Raw genomic sequence first — 15,086 nt, 5'->3', positions numbered from 1 at the left:
CATAGACCTGCCGGCTTTCAGCTGGTGGCTGATTACTTGTCCAGGAGTTCGATCCGGCCCGACCGTCCTGGATCTGTGGTGGGGGTATGTGGGGATGTGAGGGTGGACGGAGAGGGAGAGCGGGACGCACGGCCAGAAGAGCCCGCTGTGCCGCGGGCGTGTGCGGCGCCGTACGCGGGCGCCGGGAAGGCATCCCTCTTAAAGGGAGAGCCTTGTCGGCGTCCCGCGACGGTGCCGACGTTGCAGCCGCGGCGCCGCGGGTGCTCACAGCCGCAGCGCCGTGGGTACCCACGAGGACCGGGTTCACTGGTGCTGCGGCTGGGAGACCCGCGAGCACAACGCACCTCGGCGGCCTCCGGCGGCGAGCGGCGGCGAGGCTCGGGAACTAGAGAGCCCGACTCGTGCCGACCGCTCGGTGTCGGAGGTGCGCCAGACAGCTGGGCAAGGACCCATAGGGGGCAGCCAACCAGAACCCCCTCCTTACCTCATGCAGGGCAGACCCAGAACGGCAGCATGGGGCCTCAAGCAGGACGGGCCTCCGGGAGACATGCCTCGAGAAAGACACAATGTTGGGGGGGCGGGGCCAATGGAGAGGGTGTGGCTGACAGCAGGGAGGGGAAGCTAGAGCCAGGCAGCCAGAATAAGGGAGGAGGTGAGGAGGAGGCAGCACTATTCATAGAGGGTGGGTGCCTAGGGTCCCCACCAATCAGACAGGGGGGGAGGGAAGTTGTCCCCGATTGGCCCTTTTTCCCTCCAAACCCCACGTATAAAAGGGACTGGCCTAATGGTGTTTTTGTTGCTTTTTGCAGGGGGAAGGAGAGGAGAGTGAGAGCAACTGGTGGGCCTATCCGGGTCCGTGAGAGTAGGAGACACTCAAAGAGAAGAGGAACTCCTGGTGCCTTTTACTCACAGTGAGGTAACTGTGGGATCAACCTGGAGTCCAACTACCTTGGTTCAGACATTGTGTAATAAAGGTCTACAAAACTCCACTTCGCCTACTGTCCTGATTTCTACAGGCGGACACCCCAGACTAAGCTGGAGAGTCCTGACAGACACATATCCAAGGGGAGGACTGATGGCACCGGACATGGAACTTTATTACTTGACGGCACAGGCACAACAGGCGGCAAGATGGGCCACATCCTTTCTTAACCCTACTGACGTTTCCCTGTCGCCACAAGAGAGAGAAGCGATAGGGGCGCTGCAAAGGATATCCAGACCCACCCCGAAGCAATACAATACAACCAACCCCTCCAAAGTCACAACCACGGCATGGTCCAGAATCACTGACATATATGGTGCCAGTAAACTATATCATCCAAGTATGCCAATATGGGGAGATCCACACACACCACTCAGTGTTGATAGTGAAATGGCAAGGCACTGGAGCGCTAAAGGTATCACACAGTGGGGCCAGTTATTCTTGGACCAACACTTTATACCTTGGGAGGATATTAAGGATACACTGGGAAACACACACACGCATAAGCAGCAATACCATAAGGTTGCAGCCATGGCACAACAAATCCACCCAACATTTCCAGAAGAACCAGAAATAAATATGGCATTAGGCTATATATTTACAGGAGGTACCCAAAAGGTCACTGCCTCTACGCTGTACAAAACTATAATACAAACACGCCCTGCGGTAACCCACACAGCTAAAGAGAGATGGGAACAAGATTTGGGGCAACTGATAGACGATCAAGAGTGGTCTCGGATTTGCGCATTGACTAAAGGGATATCATGCAACTCAAGGTTTAAATTGATACACTATAAAATAGTGCACAGGATACATTACACTCCATTAAGGCTTAAGCAGATATATCCCACATCGAATGGTGCCTGTTCAAGATGTAATGCTGGAAACGCTAATATATTTCATATGCTGTGGGACTGCACCAAATTGAGACATTATTGGTCAGGGGTATGCGGGGCTCTAGACAAGATGGCAGACCAGCCGGTGACATGGACACCACGGATTTGCATGTTGGGGGCAGAAGGGAAACTGAATCCGACGTGGCAGAAATTATTGAATCTGAGTTTGCTCATAGCCAAAAGGGTCATATTGATGAGATGGAAGAACGTACAACCCCCTACAATAGAGGACTGGAACAGAGATATGGTGTGGATTAATGACACTGAAGAACTGTATATTGACTTGGTCACACCACAAAGTAGACCCAGAAACATATGGTCGCGATACAAGCAATATCTAGCTGACCTCAGTGAACCGGAGAACCTGAACACAGAAGGCTAATGAACTGTATATGTAGTATGTCTGTACAATCAAAGAAAGCTGCTAATGTATGTGCATAACCTGTGTGCAAATATAAATAAAGTTGTTAAAAAAAAAACATGCTAAGTGGTGAGCCGGCCGGCTCACCTCTTGGGCCAATCACACGAGAGTGCGACTTGAGTTACCAAGGTAACTCAGTCCAGGGTGCCTAAACCCCTCCCACACCCCCTGTGGTACCCAGACAGAGTGGCACCACTTTTGGAGGCTTCTGTGGGGAAGCCCGCCAAAAGTGGAACAAAGGCCTCGACTTGGGTTGGAGTCACAGAAGAGAACACAAATGCCATTTTAGAATCGAGTCCTGGCAAAAAATACCAACCGGCAAATTAATATTAAATAAATAAACCGGCGGTATGTTCGAGGCTATGGGCCTCATTACGACCCAGGCGGTAAGTTACCGCCTGGGCCGTGACTTTACCACCATGGCGTAAACTACGTTTACGCCATGGTGGTTGGCGGACTTACCGCCCCATTCCGACCTAGGCGGGGCGGTAAGTCCCCAATCCCCATTTACCCTTCCCCATTCCCATTTTTGCCCCATAGGGCATAATGGGAGTGGGGAAGGCGTTAATTACGCCACCGTAAATTACGGTGGCGTAATTAACTCCATGGTCCCTTAGCGCCATGGATTTTAACACCTGCTAAAAGCAGGTGTTAAAAGCACCATGGCGCTAGGGGACCTCGTAATTGGCGGTAAGGGGTCGGCGCAGCTAACGCTGGCGTAGACCCCTTACCGCCAGGGTCGTAATGAGGCCCTATGAGAATTAAATAATTAAAGTTGGTAGCCTCGAAACAATGGGAAAATCCCATAGGGATATATTCGCGGTCGAATATAAAAAGTAGTATCCACTGCCACCAGCCAAAACTCGATCAGGGGGGACGGAGACGAGCCCCCTCAACTAACAGACCCCGGGGCAATCGAATTGCCCCGACCAGTACGTCCACAATATGATGGTTTGTACTGGTTTCTGTTCATAATTTGGGACTAGTAAAGCCAATGGTGACTTTACATGCCCTGGGAGACAGTAGTCAGTCCCAGGGTATGGAGTCTATAGTGGGGTGTCACTATGACACCCCTGTGTCACTGCACGGAGGGTGCTGTGTAACACACATAGTAAAAACGCATGAGACCCTATGGAGTAAAGGACCCCATAGCCCATAAAACACATTAACAGTCAAAGGAACACCCTAAATCATGTCCAAGAGTGGGAGAAAAAGAGTCTCACTCTTGGCAGGAGAAAAAAACAAACTCCAGAAATCCAGCAAAGCTGCTGGGGGACTCACTCGGTTAGGAAATTCAGCCTAAACAGAGAATTCTCCCTAACACTTGCCCCCCTCCCCCAGACTAAGGGATAGGAGGATTTAATCCACTCCTGGACGAATCTCATACCTCTAGTCGATGACATACATCCTAGAGAGACCATCAGCATTTTGGTGGTGACACCCTGACCTGTGCTCAATGGTGAAATCAAACCCTTGCAGGCAGATTGACCATCTCAATAGTTTTGTGTTTTCACCTTTCATTTGCATTAACCATCTCAAGGGTTGGTGGTCAGTCTGAATGACAAAAGTAGAACCATACAAGTATGGCCTAAACTTCTTCAGAGCCCACACAATAGCAAAACACTCTCGTTCAATGGTTGCCCACCTTGTTTCAGGATCCTTCAGTTTTCTACTGATGAAGCAAATGGGGTGCTCCCTACCTTTCCCATCCAGTTGACTAAGGACTGCACCTATTCCTACATTTGAAGCATCTGTTTGCACAATGAAAGTTTGGTGATAGTCAGGAGCTCTGAGTACTGGGGCTTGGCAAAGAGCCTTTTTCAGGGTTTCAAAGGCCTGATTGCATTCCTCATTCCACCTAACCTTTTTAGGGAATTTAGGAGAGGAGATGACATTCAGTGGAGAAGCTATGGACCCATAGTTCTCAATGAAATTCCTGTAATACCCAGTGAGGCCTAAGAAGGCTCTCACCTGGGTCTGAGTTGTAGGTGTTGTCCAATTTTGCACAGCTTCAATCTTACTGGGCAAAGGCCTTATTTCTCCACCTCCTACCTCATGTCCAAGGTAGACCACTTTACTCTGCCCAATCTGGCATTTGCTTGCCTTTATGGTCAGATTGGCCTTTCCAAGAGCCTGCAAAACATATCTCAGGTGGTCACCATGTTCTTCCCAGGAATTGCTGAACACTCCTATGTCATCCAATTATGCCATGCAGACGTCCTCCATCCCATTCAGAACCTGGTTTACCATCCTTTGAAATGTAGCAGGTGCATTTTTCAAACCAAAAGGCATAACCTTAAACTGGTATAAGCCAACTGGGGTAGAAAATGCAGTTTTCTCCTTGGCATGGTCTGTCAGGGCTATTTGCCAATAGCCTGACGTCAAGTCAAATGTGCTGAGGAACTTGGCTGCACCAAGTCTATCCACCAACTCATCTGTCCTTGGCAAAGGGTGGGCATCAGTCTTAGTGACTGCATTAAGAGCTCTGTAATCCACACAGAATCTAAGTTCCTTAGACCCTGCCTTTGGTACTAACACAACTGGGCTAGACCCTGGACTAGTAGAGGGCTCTATTACCCCGAGATCAAGCATCTTGCTGACCTCACCTTTGATGTGGGTTCTTACATTCTCTGACATTCAATATCCTCTGATTTTGACTGGCAGACAGTCACCAGTGAGAATGTCATGCTGTCCCCAAGGGGTCAAGCCTGGTGAAAGTGAGAACAGGGAGGCAAACTGATTTAACATAGATTTGCACTCTTCCTGTTGCTTAGGTGTCAGGTTTGAAGAGAGATTTACTCCTTCAATCTTTTCGTCTAAAGGTAAGCCTCTGAGGAGATCAGGAAGAGCTTCACTCTCTTCTTCTTCCTCTGATGATGCTAGAAGCAAAACTTCTACATCAGGTCTGGAGACATACGCTTTTAGTCTGTTGGTGTGGAAGACTGTTGGAGCCTCCTTGGGGTTGCCCAAGTCCACCAGATAGTTGACCTCTCCAAGTTTACCCACAACCTTGAAGGGTCCCATCCATTTGTCTTGCTCTGCCTTGTGGGAATCATAACAAGAACTAGCTGGTCCTGAGTAAACTCAACCATGTTAGCCTTTTGGTCATGCCAGTGCTTGACCAGTGCTTGTCCAGCTTTCAAGTTATCACTTGCTTCTGCCATCATTTGTGACATTCTCCTTCGGAGACCTATCACATAGTCAGTCACTCTGACTGGCTTGGGGGAAGGAGCACTCTCCAACCCCTCCTTGATCACGGCCAATGGACCTCTTACCGGATGACAATAAAGAAGTTCAAAGGGAGAATAACCTACTCCCTTCTGAGGGACTTCTCTATAAGCAAAGGGAAGGCATGGCAGTAGAAGGTCCCACTTTCTTTTAAGGGGGTCCTCTAAAGCACCTATCATGCTCTTCATGGTTCTGTTGAACCTTTCAACCAGTCCATTTGTCTGAGGGTGGTATGCGGTTGAGAACTTGTAAGTAACTCTGCAGGTTTTCCACATGGCTTTCATGTAGTGGGACATAAAATTTGACCCCCTGTCAGAGATTACTTCCTTAGGAAACCCAACCCTGGTAATAATACCAAGGAGGGCCTTAGCCACAGCCGGATTTGCCTCAGGGTACCTAGTAGCATGGTCTACTACAACAAGTATAAACCTGTTGACTGAGGAGGTTGGAGGATCAAGGGGACCAAGAATGTCGATCCCTACTCTCTCAAATGGGACTCCCACTACAGGGAGAGGCACTAAAGGTGCCACATTCTTGGAGCCAACCTTACCAGATGTCTGGCAGGTGTGGCAGCTCCTGCAGTACTTATCTACTTCAGCCCCCATCATTGGCCAATAAAAGTAGAATGAGAGCCTTTCCTTAGTCTTCTTGAAACTCAAGTGACCAGCCAAAGGAATCTCATGGGCTAACTGCAAGAACTGTGGCCTGTTCTCTTGGGGTACTACAAGTCGTTTGTTGTCCCCAGGTGCAGACTCCGTTGATTCACTGTAGAAGAGGCCAGCTTCCCAGTGTAACCTATATTTCACAGGCTCTTGCCCTTCAGCCTGAGCATCTGCCTGGTGGCGAAGACCTTCCAGAGTTGGACATACTCTCTGCCCTTACTGAAGTCTGACCTGTTGGGTCCACCTTCTGCCAGTAAAGACTGCAGCTCAGGATGGTCAACAGGATCCAGATCTCCAATGAGTTCCTGGCCTTCCACTAGCTCTTCTTCAGAGTCTAGTTCAACCACACAGAGTTGTACCTCCCTCTCAGCCTCAGCTGGAGGGGGAGTTACTGGTGTAACTTTGGACAACCTCGGGGAAGTCCTTGTTGGCTGCACTGGAGTGCTGGCTGTGAGGTTCTTTTTAGAAGTTTTAGGTTTCCCTTTTCCTTCTAGTTTCTTAGAGACAGCAGCTGACATCTCCAGTGGAGTAGGAGTGATCTTTTTCTTCATCATCTCCTTGGGAGTACCTCTCATGGTTCTCTCCCTTGCAGGTCTGGTGAGCTCCTGTAACCTTTTACTAGGAGGTCTGGGGGTATGTGACACTACTCCAAGAGTTTTTAAGTCATTACCAAGCAGAACCCTTCCTGGCACCTCACTTTGTATGCTGACAGGTATCTTCACAGTCATGTCATTACACTGGATGAGAACTGGTAATTGGGGAAGCATCTGCACAGGCCCTCCAGTTAACTTGGTGAGGCGTTTGGGTGCCTTAGCAACATCCTCAGCCTGAAAAAACGATTTGTCCACCACAGTCATGCTGGCCCCAGTATCCCCAATGGCAGGAGTATCCTGACCATTCACCTGGACACTGTCCTTATAATACTCTTTAGTATTATCTGGGATAGAATTATAGACATCTAAGTTCTGTTGTTCCCACAAACCCAGAGACACTAAAGAAACACTGGCTGAGACTCCAATGGGTTCATCAGCCAGTAATAGAAAGTTTCCACTTGCCATTTGTACTTCCTCCTCTGGAGCTAAGGCTAAGGAGACAAGCTGGACCCCTGAAGGTTTACCCTTAAATCTGGGATCTCCTTTCACATGGTCAGTAGAGCCATAAAGAAAGCATTTACCAAATGCTTTCTGGAATGGTGGCTTGTTCTGACCTCCTTCTGGTTTGGCACCAGAAGGTACACTAGCCTGATTTGGTTTCCCTTGTGGCTTACCCTTTTGGTTTTGTTTGGGGCCCTCTTTGGAATTGGAATTATTAGAATTCTCTTTGGAGTCCTTTTTTGGCTGTTTTCCCTCATCCTTTTTCTGAGTAGCCCCAGAATCCTTGTGAGTGGCTCTGTTGGCAAACCACAAGTCAGCAGCCTTAGCTAACTTCCTGGAATCCAATTCCTTTGAATCAGCCAAGTGCTGTCTGAGCTCAGGAGAGCAGGCATCATAAATTGACTCCAACATTACAAGATTCTTCATTCCTTCATAAGTGTTAACTCTGTAACCCTTAATCCATCCCTCTAAGTTTTTCAAACTTTCACTCACCCAGGTAGCCCAAGGGGTACCATCATGCTTTTTGAGGGTCCTAAATCTCTTAAGGTACTGGGAAGGGGTCTTCACAAATCTAGCTATCGAAGCTAGTTTCACACATTCATAATCCTTTTTATCCACCTCCCCCAACTCCATTACCACATCAGTTGCAACAGGGGGAAGCCTAGAGAACAACCAGGGAAGTAACTCATTCCCTGTGATGTCCTGGAGCCCATGATTATACTGAAACATTTTTAACCAATCCAACACATCCAACTTAGGTTCATACATACCTACTAATTCCTTAGGCATCTGGGGTCTTTTGGGACTGGAACTCCTAGAGGAACCAGAGGAGAGAGAAGCATTTTCCACAGACAACTTCTTCATTTCTAGTTCATGATTAAGTTCTATTTCTCTGAGTCTTAACTCAGCTTGCTTCTGCTCAGCCTGGCCATTCATTCTTCTGAACTCTAGCTCTTGGTTTCTTTCAGATTGAGCAATAAAACGTTTGTTCTCTAATTCAAGCTTCATTTTTTCAAGTTCAAAATAAGCAGGGTTACATGTAGGACCTGGTATAGGCCCAGTAGGTACAATGGGTAAGGCAGACAGAGGCTCAGAGTGGATAACTTCATTAGGTTCCCTTTCCTCTTCTGACTCATTATCAAGACTTTGATTTAGATCAATACCATCACTGTTTTCTACATTTGCTGGGGGGGTGGTAGATTCTTCTGTACCACCCAGACTTTGGTTTTCTAACACTCTTTCTATAAGTTCCATTTTCTTGCCCTTCTCAGAGAGATTCTTATGTCTACACAATACTTTTAAGCAATCAGCAGTTTTGGCAGACAATGATTCTAGGGTATAACTCTCCATAGCAGACATAGTTAGAAAATCAGCTTTTTAGTGCTAAGCTTTGTGGTTAGTTGTCCTAAAGTGTTCAAAAAGCACTCTAAAGTGTATACTCAATACAAATCCCACCGCTGTACACCAGTGTTAGGCAGAAACCTGTGCAGTTCCCTCTGGGAGCACTGCAAAAGATTTAAGACTACAGGTGTTTGGCAGTAAACCCACTTGGTAGCAGTCTGCACCACACAGATTCACTTGGTAGCTGTGGCTGAGCAGTCAGACTTCCCTCAAGAAAAGTTAGGCAGTATACAGAGTATTCACAATAGGTCAAAAGAACACAGTAGAACAAGCAAACACTGACCAGAGCCTGGTGTAAAAGAGATATAATTATTTATTTAAACCACCATCTAGTAAAACACACAGGCACTAATATTAAGCAGTTCAAAAACACGATCACTAAAAGATATACACTCCCTTAAAAGAATATTAGACAAGTGTTAAGTAAAGCCCCACTTATTTTCAGACAGCGGTGAGCACTTAACGCAGATGGCACTCTAATAATTTGTTTTAAAAGGGAGAGAAAAGCAGAGTATAAATTGAAACAGATCCCAACACTTTCACAAGAACACAGCAAGAGAGGAAGGCAGAGTCAAACCGTGAAGTTAGAGTTCAGAAGGCCGGATCCACTTTAAGAGGATTAGAACGAAATGTGTCCAAGGTCACACAGTTGAAAAGTGCACAAAAGTCTCGAAAAGGTTCAGAAAGAGTTGTACCAAAAGAAAGGGACCAGTTAGATGGTCAAGGCGGCCAGCCCAGTCCAGAAGGTTAAGGGATTATTATTACCTTGTAGCAATCTTTAGAAATGGAGGCCTGGCGGACACGGTACCCTAAAGTGGTGAGAATACTCCAGCGGGGGCAGTTGTTCCTGGCAGCGGATGCAAGTCAGTGCTTCGTCCGGGGGAAGAGGGGATCTCGTCGGGGAGGAAGACAGGAGTCCGTTGCACTGCCAGGGAAGAAACAAGCCGCGGAGTTCTCAGTTAAAAGGAGCGGTCCTTTAGTTCGCGGTCCAGTAATAAGTGGCTATCCGGTTGCCGGGGTGCTTGGCACGGGCAATTCGACCACAAGATGTCCTGGGATGCGAGAAAAAGAAGGTAAACTGGTTGTGCCCACCAGTCAGGGGAAGAAGTCTCTCCAGCAGGGAGATTTTCTCTGTCGTGGGGAAGTGGTGAGTCGGTTCTGCAGGGCTCCACCGGTGGTGTCGTCGTAGCAGGTCGGCTCAGCTTCTAACTCGTCGGATTTTCAGGTCCTGTAGCGACTTCTGAAGTTCCAGTCCCCAAAGCCCTGCTTTTATGCAGCACACCCCCATTCACTCAGCCTGGCTGTCAATCAAACATGCTAAGTGGTGAGCCGGCCGGCTCACCACTTGGGCCAATCACATGAGAGTGCGACTTGAGTTACCAAGGTAACTCAGTCCAGGGTGCCTAAACCCCCTCCCACACCCCCTGTGGTACCCAGACAGAGTGGCACCACTTTTGGAGGCTTCTGTGGAGAAGCCCGCCAAAAGTGGAACAAAGGGCTCGACTTGGGTTGGAGCCACAGAAGAGAACACAAACGCCATTTTAGAATCGAGTCCTGGCAAAAAATACCAACCGGCAAATTAATATTAAATAAATAAACCGGCGGTATGTTCGAGGCTATGAGAATTAAATAATTAAAGTTGGTAGCCTCGAACAATGGCAAAATCCCATAGGGATATATTTGCGGTCGAATATAAAAAGTAGTATCCACTGCCACCAGCCAAAACTCGATCAGCCGGGACAGAGACGTGCCCCCTCGACTAACAGACCCCGGGGCAATCGAATTGCCCCGACCAGTACGTCCACAATATCATGGTTTGTACTGGTTTCTGTTCATAATTTGGGACTAGTAAAGCCAATGGTGACTTTACATGCCCTGGGAGACAGTAGTCAGTCCCAGGGTATGGAGTCTATGGTGGGGTGTCACTATGACACCCCTGTGTCACTGCACGGAGGGTGCTGTGTAACACACATAGTAAAAACGTCCGAGACCCTATGGAGTAAAGGAGCCCATAAAACACATTAACAGTCAAAGGAACACCCTAAATCATGTCCAAGAGTGGGAGAAAAAGATTCTCACTCTTGGCAGGAGAAAAAAACAAACTCCAGAAATCCAGCAAAGCTGCTGGGGGACTCACTAGGTTAGGAAATTCAGCCTAAACAGAGAATGCTCCCTAACAAATGGATACTCCACTTGGGAGTGGTACTGGGAACCCACATCCCACTGCTCTTGTTCTTGGAAGCTTGGTTTCTCTGGGATGGGAGCGGAGCATACTGTCACCCCTATCACCTCTAGGTAGTCATTATGGCAGCACTGGAGGTTCTCTTGAACAGAGGCGTTACGTTTGCCTCAAATGTGGCATAATGTTCTAGTGTTTTCCTGTTGTGGCGGACGTCAGTTCTTACGGCGCTTCATAAACACTTGGGTCGTGGAACCAGAAGCTATGTCGCAAACCCTCCTCTAGAGGTAAGACGCTGTCTGCCCCTTGTTCCCTGTTCCTTTTCTTTCCCCTTCCTATACCATTTCTATGTTTCCTCGGCTCATGGTCTCCTGCTCCCTGTTCTTCTGCTCCTTTTCCCCCCTGTTCTGCCAATGCCTCTTTGGAACCCCTTATTGTGGTTTCACCTGCACACGAAGGCTCCTAATTGCCATCCCATCTTCGCACAAGGGTTTTTCTGCAAAAACCTTTTCCCTCGGCTTGTATTTGTATTTGTATTTATTTTATTTCTATAGCGCAGACCAGGCCCGGAGGCTACTGGGCGCATTCCTTAAGGCAATGGTTACATACGTTGCATACAGTGATAATATATCAAACAATAAATATGGCATAGAAATAGACATAGGTAGGTAGTACAACGATACATGGATTGTCAAGTAGTACTTCCTTACATAGGTTATTGCAACAGGTTTTCAGAATGTAGCTTAGGCATTGGAGGAGGCGAGCCAACATTTGGCTCTATGTTTGAAAAGGTTGAGGGAGGGGAGGTTTCTGATAGTCAAGGGGACAACATTCCACAGTTTGGCTGCCAGGACTGGGAAGCTAGAACCACCAGCTGTTTGGAGCTTGTATCTAGGTATCAGTAGGCTCTGGTTCAGGGTAGATCTAAGTGAGCGAACTGGAGTGTACAGCGTGAATCGTGAGGAGAGATAAGTGGGGGCCATATTGTTCATGCATTTGTAGGTAAGGGCAAGCGATTTTAGTGAGATCCTTTGGGTGACTGACAACCAATGAAGGTTCTTCCTGGTATCCGAAATGTGTGCAGATCTGGGGATATTGAGGGCTGCCCTGATGGCGTTATTTTGTATGATTTGGAGCTTGTCTAGGTTACCCTGATTAGTGCCCTGGTACAATGCATTGCAATAGTCAAGTTTAGACATGACCAGGGTCCTAGCAAGGGTAGTACAGTTGTGCGAGGAGAGGAAAGGGCGACATGCTGTGATCAGCTTGCAGGTATAGGCGGCGGCGGCCGCAACTGCATTAGTTTGTCTGTGAAGGGAGAGGGTGGAGTCGAGGTAGATTCCAAGCGTTTTTGTGTCTTTGGAGACTTTTATTATATTTCCATCGATGTTAAAGGAACTGAACATAGGGTTCAGCTTGTTTAGTCTTTGCTGAGTACCTAGGATGAGGAGCTATGTCTTGTCGTCATTGAGACAGAGCTCATGTTGGGCCATCCATGTTTGAATGACATGGTAAACATCATTCAAGGCTTTTGAGTCTAATTTGTAATCACCCGTGATGGGGATGAGTATCTGGGTGTCATCAGCATAATTTGTGTAGGTGACACCCAGATAGTCAAGCACATTAAATAAGGGTTTAGTAAATACATTGTAAAGGGTAGGGGATACACACGATCCTTGGGGGACTCCGCACGGGACTGGTGCAGGGTCAGCCGCGGAGGTGGGCGAGAATACCCTCATCTGTCTGTTATCCAGGAAGGATTGAATCCAGTTTGTGGCCATGTCGGAGAAGTGAGCTGCAGTTTTCAGGTGGTTACAGAGGATTTGGTGATTAACCAGATCAAAGGCAGCAGATAAGTCTAATAGTAGTAACAGGGCTAGTTTACCTTTGTCTTTGAGATCCTCGATTTGGGTCTTGAGATCGAGGAGGGCTGTCTCCGTACCGTACTTCGGTCTGAAGCCGGATTGTCTCGTGCCTAGTAGGTTGTTTGATTCCAGATAGTTCTGTATCTGAAGATAGGCTGCTCTATCTAAGATCTTTAGCAGAAATGGGACCGTTGTGATAGGTCTATAATTGGTTGGAACCTCCGGGTCTAAGGTGGGTTTTTTTAGGAGAGGGATAACCCAAGCATCCTTTAGGTTATTGGGGACCACTCCCGATTGAAAGGAGGCGTTGATGAAAGAGGTGATAAAAGGAGCGAGGTCATGAGCCGACTTCTTAATGATCGGGGCTGGACAGGTGTCCCCTTGGCAGTTTGAGGGTTTTAAATTGCAGATGATTTTTTCAACCTCCAGAACGGTGAGTGGTGTGAAGCTGAACGGCACCGGGGAGTCAAGGGTTGTTATTTTAAGTGGCCTGGTATTGCTAAATGTAGGGGTGTGGAGGGTATTTAGTTTGGCGTTGATTTTGGATTGCAAGGTGGATATTTTGTTGAGAAGGGCATTTTGTATATTGTTGCACCAGGTGCTGTCCTTGGTGCACGTGTCCGGGGCAAGTGAGGGAGATTCTAGCTCTTTAAGGATTTTGAATAATTCTCTAGTGTCCGATTCTGCCTGGGATATTCGTGTGTTGTATGTCTCCTTTTTGGCTTGTAATATGGCCTCCTTGTAGTTAAGAGAGGTGATTAGAAGGGAGGCTTTATTGGCAGCACTGGGGTGGCTTTTCCAAAGGGCTTCAGCCTTGCGCTTTTCTTTGCGCAGCGCGTTGAGCTGCGGGGTGAACCAGGTGTTCAGGTGGGACTGTTGTTTGGCTTTACGGATTTTTAGTGGAGCTAGGCTCTCAATGGCGTTGGTCATTAGGCTGTTATAAGTGTCTACTAGGACAGTGGGGTCCTTATCCTTCTGCTGTGCAGCAAGAGTGTTCAAGCAAGGGAGGATAAGAGGAAGCAGTTTCTCCCTGGTGATATCTTTTTTATTTCTGGTAGGTATAACGGGGGCTATGGTAGGTATGGGCTGGGGGTTGGTGGCTGGCAGGAGGAAGATAATAACATGATGGTCCGACCAGGCGCATGCATCATTAGAGGTGACATTGGTGTTACAGTTAAGGTCGGCTAGCCAGTCGAGCGTTCTTCCTTTGATGTGTGTAGGATCACGAATACGCTGCTGGAAGCCTAGGTTGGAGAGGGTGGTGTCTACTTCAGTGGCCATGTGGTCCTTGGGATCTGAGAGACCTAGGTTGAGGTCTCCTAGTAGCAGTATCTGAGAGTTGGGCTTGGTGTTAGTCGACAAGGTGGATGCAACCTCATCTGTGAATGAACCCAATGGGCCTGGAGGTCTGTATATAAGGTGGAGTGTTGCTGTATTGGTAGGAAAGAGCGATAGTTTCACTGAGAGAGATTCTGCAGAACTAAGTTGTATGAGGGGAGCAACTCTCATAACGATTTTGTTGCTGTGAATAAAAGCGACTCCACCTCCTTTCGACAAGTTGGGATGGCGGTCGTTTCTGATAATGGTATAACCCTTGGGTAGGGATAGAGCGAGGAGTGGGCCAGAGGCGTCATGTAACCAGGTTTCGGTAATAGCTAGGAAGTCAAGGTTCTGGACCGTGATGAGGTCAGCGATGTCAAGGGCGTGCGCCGTGAGGGATCTAGCATTGATAAGGGCTCCCTTGAATGCTGCGATGGGTAAGGTGGATGGTAGAGGACTAGGCGTTGCGGTAGGGTTGGACAGTGGAAGGGCAGAGCGATTACGCAGAATACAAGTGGGTCTAGGCAGTCTAGTTCCAAGTCTGCTATTCCTTTGTTGTAGAGTACAAGGGATGTTTGGAGTGGGTTTGGTAGCGAAGTGCTTGAGCCAGAGGGCTGGGTCATTGAGGTAAGGGTTCGATAGAGGTTCGGGATGGTAGAGCACGGTTGATGGGCGAATAAGTAAGGTCTTAGTTTTACTTGCGCGGTGGCTGGCAGCAGTGCAGGCTGATAGTCCTAGGAAGACGACTATGAATACAAGGTCAATGCTGGCACAGGTTCTTAGCTGCATGTCGCAGCTTGTATTTCTCAGGGGACAGAGGATATAATTATATGGGTTCAGGACAAAGGGTATAAAGGAGTAGAGGTGGCACGACTAGGCAGCCAGCAGCAGTGCAAATCAGGTCAATAGGCACAGTACAGGGACATCTAGATGCGAAATGGCACAATTAGGCAGCTAACAGCAGTGAATCAGGTAAGTAGGCACAGTACAGAGACATCTAGATTCAAAATGGCGCAATTAAGCAGCCAGCAGCAGTGC

Source organism: Ambystoma mexicanum, chromosome 2p (genome assembly GCF_040938575.1).
Source record: "Ambystoma mexicanum isolate Mex_15411 chromosome 2p, UKY_AmexF1_1, whole genome shotgun sequence".
In the NCBI taxonomy this organism is placed as follows: Eukaryota; Metazoa; Chordata; class Amphibia; order Caudata; family Ambystomatidae; genus Ambystoma; species Ambystoma mexicanum.
This window is presented reverse-complemented; position numbering follows the sequence as displayed.